The sequence below is a fragment of the Nilaparvata lugens genome, chromosome 5, assembly GCF_014356525.2.
Source record: "Nilaparvata lugens isolate BPH chromosome 5, ASM1435652v1, whole genome shotgun sequence".
NCBI lineage: Eukaryota > Metazoa > Arthropoda > Insecta > Hemiptera > Delphacidae > Nilaparvata > Nilaparvata lugens.
In genome coordinates this window covers 5,815,223-5,822,872 of record NC_052508.1, presented here as the reverse complement: position 1 = coordinate 5,822,872, position 7,650 = coordinate 5,815,223, and the positions used below count along the sequence as shown (strand labels likewise).

Genomic DNA, 7,650 nt, shown 5'->3' with positions numbered 1-7,650 from the left:
AAAATGCTGCCAGTCAATCTCACTGGAGGAGTACTGTACTTCTATTTCTTCTGTGGTCCAGGCACTATTTACAGCTATATACATACAATATATAGTTTACAGTATATATATTATATACGGGGCACATTCTTGAGTCACGACCTTTGTTAACATATAGCTGGGATTGGCCGAGTGAGGTCCACATTATAATGGCAATGGAGAAAGATAGGATAACATCGTTGCCAATTCTCAGACTTGCCACTGCCTTCTAGCTGTATAGATAGATGATAGCTGATATCGGTTTATATCAACAGTTCATTCTTGTTGACCGAGCGAAGTGAGGTCTAAGATTCAATCGACGGTTTGGTATTTCTCTTAATGTTTAAATGTTGCGCATTTAAGGTGAAACGCGGTAATAGATTTTCATGAAATTTGACAGGCATGTTCCTTTTTTAATTGCGCGTCGACGTATATACAAGGTTTTTGGAAATTTTGCATTTCAAGGATAATATAAAAGGAAAAAGGAGCCTCCTTCATACGCCAATATAAGGGTGGAATCAGACTATAGAATATTATTCATCATAAATCAGCTGACAAGTGATTACACAGATGTGTGGAGAAGCCAGTCTATTGTTGTATTTCCATAAGGTCTATAGTTTCAATCAGGTACTTGTGGATCAGAATACTGCGCGAGGTCTACTGTTCACAGAAATACTAGTTTATAATTATTCTTTTCTTCTGTCTGTCCTGGACATAAGGATATTGCATCTTAGACCACCAAATTTTCCTTGGTGCAAAGCACGGGTCACATGTTAGTAGTACAATAATAGTACTACTTCAGTACTCAGTACTACACTATTCCTGACTACTTTTACTATATTTTTATTGCATTCCCGACAAGAATGTAATAACAAGCTCTCTTTGCTAGACAAAGGGATTGCAAGAAAGTCTCGTATATCACAGCATATCAACATTCCCATATACTAGAGAGAACTTTCCTCTTCAACAACTCGACTGCTGCACTCGCTTTGCTACTGAAATCGAAACTTTCTCCACTATGATTCAACCAAGATGGAGCGAAATATTGTCAGTATCACCACAACTTCGTTTCCAAGCAACTATTGCCTGCTTTAGTAGAGGTGAGTCTCTTTTCAATCTGTTTCTCACATCATAGAAAGCAGAGTGATCATTCCTATTCTTTAATGGATGATAGATGAATGAAGGAAAAGGTAGATATAATTTATGAGTTGAGAATGAAGCCAAAACAATCTCGTATTATGAAAACTTCAAGATATTGTCGATATCACTCAGTGGCGCCATTTCACCAAACTTCTAGGAGGGAGGGGGGGCAAGAACCAAGAGGTAGTAGGGGGGAGGAATACCCCCAAAGGATAGAGGGTCCTTGGTTTTTCCCCATAAATGTTACATTGGAAGATGTTATTATATGCTTCATTTTTCCCAGTTTTATTCAAATGTGGTTGAAGTATCAATACAAACATATACATTATCAGTTATTAAATCATGAAAAATAATATCCATTAGAAATATAGGTCTACAGAGAGGCCCTAAAATAGGACTACACTGAAACAGATTTCTTAAAATAATGGAAAATTTTTCTTTTACAATGATAATTTCAACAATTTCATTGGGATCATATTCTGATTGGAAATTAACTTTCAGTAAAAGCTAAAAAAACATTAAGCTGTTTCCAATAATTCTCTCTTTCTTTTGCTTTCATTGTGACATCTTGCAACTTGTCAATTATTCTCACGTTGAAATTTATGCAATAACTCACTTATTGTGCCCTGATCAATAATATTGTACCCATTCTATATCCAAGCTTCAACTATACCACAGAGAAAACTATATTCTTTATTACTCTGTACCCGTATCCATACTTTCAAGGCAATTTCGCTACATTGTTGATACTGAAGAAGGAATTATACTACTACTGTTTAAAAAGTATTAAATCAGAATGAGATTCTATGGATTCGTGTAGACAGACCCGTATTTTAAATATTTATCTGATCCTTAGAGGGGCCTAGGCCCCCCCTGCCCCCCTAAATGGCGCCCCTGCTTTATCACTACAACTAATTTTCCAAGCAACTATTGCCTGCTTTAGTAAAGGTGAGTCTCTTTTCAATCTGTTTCTCACATCATAGAAAGCTGAGTGATCATTCCTGTTCACCTGATAATGGATTAGGAAGAAGGAGAAATGTATAAAGTTGAGAATGAAACCAAAACAGTCTCGAATTGTGAAAAACTCGAGATATTGTCGATATGACTACAACTCTGGTTCCAAGCAACTATTGCCTGCTTTAGAAAAGTTTATCTCTTTTCAAACTGTTTCTCACATCATAGAAATCATTCCTGTCCACCTTATAATGTATTATGAAGAAGGGATCATTTAGAAATTGAGAATGAAACTAAATCAATCTAGAATTGTAAAAAGCTACAAAAGGTTTCCCAGCTCGGGATTTAGCCAAGTTCTAAACTTTGAATAGCTGGAGTCAGAAAATTGGCTTTCCGAAACGGGGCGTAGTCGCAGTCCACGTTTATATTAAATTTTGAAAAATAGAAAATTGATCACCAAATAAAATGAAGAGAAAATAGTGTAAAGTTTCAGCTATTTTTAATTATTTAGGAATGTTTCATTTCGTCAAGGAAAAAATATTCAAATAATAGAAATGAGAAAGATTATCATGAAAACTGCGACTACGCCCCGTTTCGGAAAGCCAATTTTCTGACTCCAGCTGTTTAAAGTCTAGAACTTAACTGAATCCCGAGCTCGGAAATGGAAGCACGAAAGCCGGTTGAATTTTAATCGTAATTAATTTCACGAGAACCATTCTTTTCGAAAAACCTCTGCCGGTTGCACGAAAGCTGGTTAAATTTTAATCTACAGATAGAAATTACAGAGAGAAAGTATTCATTCAAATGATAATGAATTATTGTTAAATGAAAATCCAAATTAAATGCTGTTATTCACCTTTAAAACTTCCCAGACTGAGTAAGGGTAAGCATTCCTAACGGTAGGAGGTACTGGGTTCGATTCCCGGGCTGAAAAATAATTTTTGTATAGTAGCGCTCATCGAATTTCCATCTAGCTGTTTACCCTGTTGTCAATTTGCAATAGCATAAGTCTTCAGGGCGATTTACATCATTTAATTTGAATCTTCGTTTAACAATAATTATTAAATTTTAATCGTGGTTTGTTTCACGTGGTTTGTTTCAAAGAAGCCTTCTATTCCAAAAAAACCTTACTTAGATCTTATTTAGTGCCAGCTGCACAAAAGCCAGTTAGATTTTAATCGTGAACCAATCAGAGAAGCCGTCTTATAAAAAAGGCCTTCTCTGATTGGTTCTCGTGAAACTAATCACGGTTAAAATTTAACCCGTTTTCGTGCACTCACTATCGAACAAGAGTACAGACTCTGTAATAATAAACAAATTAAAATTATTTGGACATCTGATGAGACTGCCGGGGGAGCGAATGACGGAGAGAATCCTACATTTTGTGAAGAGCAAAAAGACAGGGGGAAAATTGGATTAAAAATGTACTGAAGGACTTATCTGATATTGACATAATATTTGACAGAACCCAATTCAGGAGTGTTGCAAAGTGGGAAATACGCCCATTGGAAATTAAGGGCCGGTTTCCGAGCTCGGGATTCAGCTAAGTCCTAGACTTTAAACAGCTGGAGTCAGAAAATTGGCTTTCCAAAACGGGGCGTAGTCGCAGCTTTTATAACAGAAGTCGTAGTTTTTATTTTCACATTTCTATAATTGGAAACGTATTTACTTGACGAAATAAGACATTCCTAAATAATTCAAAAAGCTGAAACTTTACACTATTTTCTCTTTATTTTATTTTGTGTTCAATTTTCTATTTTTTCGAAATTTAATTCAAACATGACTATGACAATGAATGCGACTACGACCCGTTTCGGAAAGCAGATTTTCTGACTCCTGCTGTTTAAAGTCTAGGACTTAGCTAAATCTCGAGCTCGGAAACCGGCCCTAAGAGGAGGAATGTGGTCTTTTCCCAAGATAGAGGTGAGGTTATATCGGCCATAATGAAAAAAAAAATTGGGAGAATCGAAGAAATAAGGATCTAGTACGGCATCCAAAGTAAATACTCAGCGATTTCCATAAAAGGGAATTTGATCCATAATAATAATAATAAACAAACGTTTTATATAAAAAGGTATACAAGTACGAAACAAACAAATTTATATGAATTGAACCTGTAATTCCATTAAGCTGACGTTAAATTACTGACGTTAGAAACCGGGAATTCAAGGACAAACAGTTTGCTGGTATGCGAACTCAACAATATAATCCTGTGCTATTCACTTTCTCATTATTCTGGTGATATCGCCAATTGACCCTTGATTCTTACCAAACCACCCACCACAGAAACTGGATACCGTAATCCTGAGAAGAAAGTGAAGTCAAGTTGAAGAGGTCATTCAGGTTAGATTGTTACTGTTGGATTATGTTCGATTTCACTAGTTGATAAGTAACTACGCTAAGTATTTACTAGTTACTAGTAGTAGATAAGTATTGTAGATTGCAGCTGCTCAAGTATATAGCACAGTAATTGCATTGCAGGAGTATTAACTAGTAATACAAACACTCTTTTTAATCTTCTCATCTTGCTCTATTGCTCTATCTCTTCGCTTCTAACCAGTTTCGTTCATGTTGATAATAGAGATGAGAAGATGAGGAGGAAGTTCGAAGTTTCTCTGTCTTCTTCTTTCTCAGTCCTTCTTCTTCTTCTTCTTCTCACTCTCTCTCTCACTCTCTCTCTCTCTCTCTCTCTCTCTCTCTCTCTCTCTCTCTCTCTCTCTCTTCAATCATGATCTACTACACGCATCATCAATAATTTGCGGTCACACTCGTTGATAGCATGTTTGGTTTGTGTATAGTGGAAATGAACGGTAGAAAGTAAATTTCAAGAGGCTTCAGAGGCAGGCAAGAGGCAAAGAATCGTTGTATTGAGTACGTCTTTATCTCCATGGAAAACATACTAATGTCAGGTACAAACATTATGTCCATATTAATCAACTATTCATTTTTCTTTGGTCGGGTTCAAGGTATTGTTGTGGTGGATATCCATGGAATGAAATAGAACTACATACTTGTATCAACATGATAGCTAATTTAATCGAGGAAGTAATCAAAGGAAGGCACTTGGGAAATCATATCTTCATCCTTATCTGAAGAAAATTGTCGGATAAGTCAATTCCCAGGAAAAAGAAGCGCATCTAATCGTCGTGTTGTTGGTTCTCCCGTTGGAAGGCTATCTGCTGGCCAGAGCCATGTATGAGCATGTATGCAAAGTTAGTAGACAGAAGGTTGGTCACTCATCTATAGTATGCCGCGTGAGTCCACCTTGGACTCACACAGTATCTGTCCACACCAGCCGCGTGAATCCACTGTGGACTCACACGTAATTCTCTCAGATACAGCCGTATGGTGCCACAGTGGCTTCACATTTTGTATTTGTTTGTGTGCTATTACAAAGTGCATGGCCAGTAGGTCCTGAAACCGCCGTGGCCTGGGGCAAATTCCAGTTTGTTACATTTTTATCATGCCATTGAAAAAAAACAACATATTGAAATTAAACTTAGCCTCAAAAAAATTATTCTATCACAATATTATTTGTTTTATAATTCAGATGTTTAGCATTATAATGAGATCAGCTGCTTGCTTTGTTTTTATGACACATGTTATTCACTATACTATTATTTTGTGCAGTTGGTACCATGACAAAGCAGTCTGTTTATTACAAGTCTGTGTTTCCAATGTTGACTACGTAAACATAAATTCTTGCAGTGTGCTTCTGACTTTTTCAAATTAGATACCCAAATCAATTTCATAATATTGACATGGATATTTGCCATGAATGTTTTTTGATGCCCATTCATGTAATATTGAGTAGTCTAAGTTTGATTTTTTTCCATATTTTATTTTGACTAAATAAAAATGTAACTTATCATATCATTTATCATTTTTTTTCAAATTAGGTACCTAAATCAATTTTATTATATTTACATGGATATTTTATGTGAATAGTGATCCATTTTGTCCACAAAAAGACCTTAGCAGCGATTAGAAATGTGTGGTGCCACATTGGCTTCACATGGCCGTTATGGTCTCCAAGTTCAATTCTGGCCGCGTGAGACCAACGTGTCACCACATTTTAAAATTTGGATTGAAGCTTCAATTCTTATAAAAAGTTGTTCTAATATGAATAGTTGTTGATTACATACAAAATTGCATAGGTATAATGTGAAAAATGGAGGTTGGCCAGAATAGACATTTTTTCTCAGGTATAGGTGGCAGTCAAAGTTTTGATATGCAATTGGAGTGGGGGAACTGCAGCCGTGACGTAGGCTGTAGTACAGAGTAGGCAGAATATCGCATTCTTGAAAATCATACGGTGACGTATAGTCAAATTATATGACACAAACATTTTCTGACATGCAAGCTTTCTATATCTGCTTTACAATAATTATCAAAACATTTAAATAATACAAGCATTTTGCCATTTGAAAGAAAAAACCCCATCTCCTAACCTTCCCTTTCAAACCCTTAGGTTTGAAAGAAACCTTAAGGTTTCTTCATCTTCTAGGTCGTGTTTATATTTTGTAGTTTGGCTATACATCAGCTTGTGAATTTCGGGGATGAGATATTTTGAATCTCTTAGAACATGTGCTCGATACCAGCATATTGTGATCAGTGCATTTATATGAATGAGATGCATCAGATTTATCAGGATCGGTTTATTGCAATGGATTGGTTTATCAAGATTTTTTATGGGTTAATCTGAAATTATAATAGTATAACGTTGTCTTCTAACGCTTTCCCAGCTTATTAACTTTTTCGTGTCACGTTTTAAGATTCTTGAAAAACTTTCAACTTCATTTTATTCATAGAAATATTTAACAACATCATTAGAATCCGTGATCCATTCACTATAAATATGGAGAATTTCACAGTTTTAGATCAATCTTGAGGGGAATAAATGACGATGAATTTGAAGATACAGTGGATAAACTGTATGCTCAGTGTAGTTACTCTATCACATTTTTACTACACGTGACGTCACGCCGGCGTTCCCCCCACCACATCGAATCTTACACCTGTGAGTGATCAACCTTCTGTCTACTAACGTTGGAATGTATGAGCTTCAGATTAAGCGGTCTGATACCTTATCACAACATATAAGAGGTATACTACTTATCCAAGACTCTCAACCAAAATCATATTTTTTTCCAATATCAAAGCTCTATCTATTACTGATCATGCTATAATTTGTACTCCCAGCATACATTTTATTGACCGAGCGAAGTGAGGTCTAAGATTATAGTCGACGGTTTGGCATTTCTATTAATGTTTAAATGTTTATATGTTGCGCATTTACGGCGAAACGCGGTAATAGATTTTCATGGAATTTGACAGGTATGTTCCTTTTTTTAATTGCGCGTAGACGTATATACAAGGTTTTTGGAAATTTTGCATTTCAAGGATAATATAAAACGAAAAAGGAGCCTCCTCCATACGCCAATATTAGAGTAGAAATCATAGTATAGAATTTTTCATCATAAATCAGCTGACAAGTGATTACACAGATGTGTGGAGAAGCCAGTCTATTGCTGTATT

At 35.8% G+C, this 7,650-nt stretch overlaps 1 protein-coding gene across 1 annotated transcript in view; it reads right to left on the bottom strand.

Annotated features, from left to right (window-relative positions):
• The window catches only part of LOC111061537 (protein phosphatase 1 regulatory subunit 16A), a gene marked incomplete in the record, with an annotated part of 52,060 nt that overhangs the window by 24,827 nt on the left and 19,583 nt on the right, over positions 1-7,650 (bottom strand).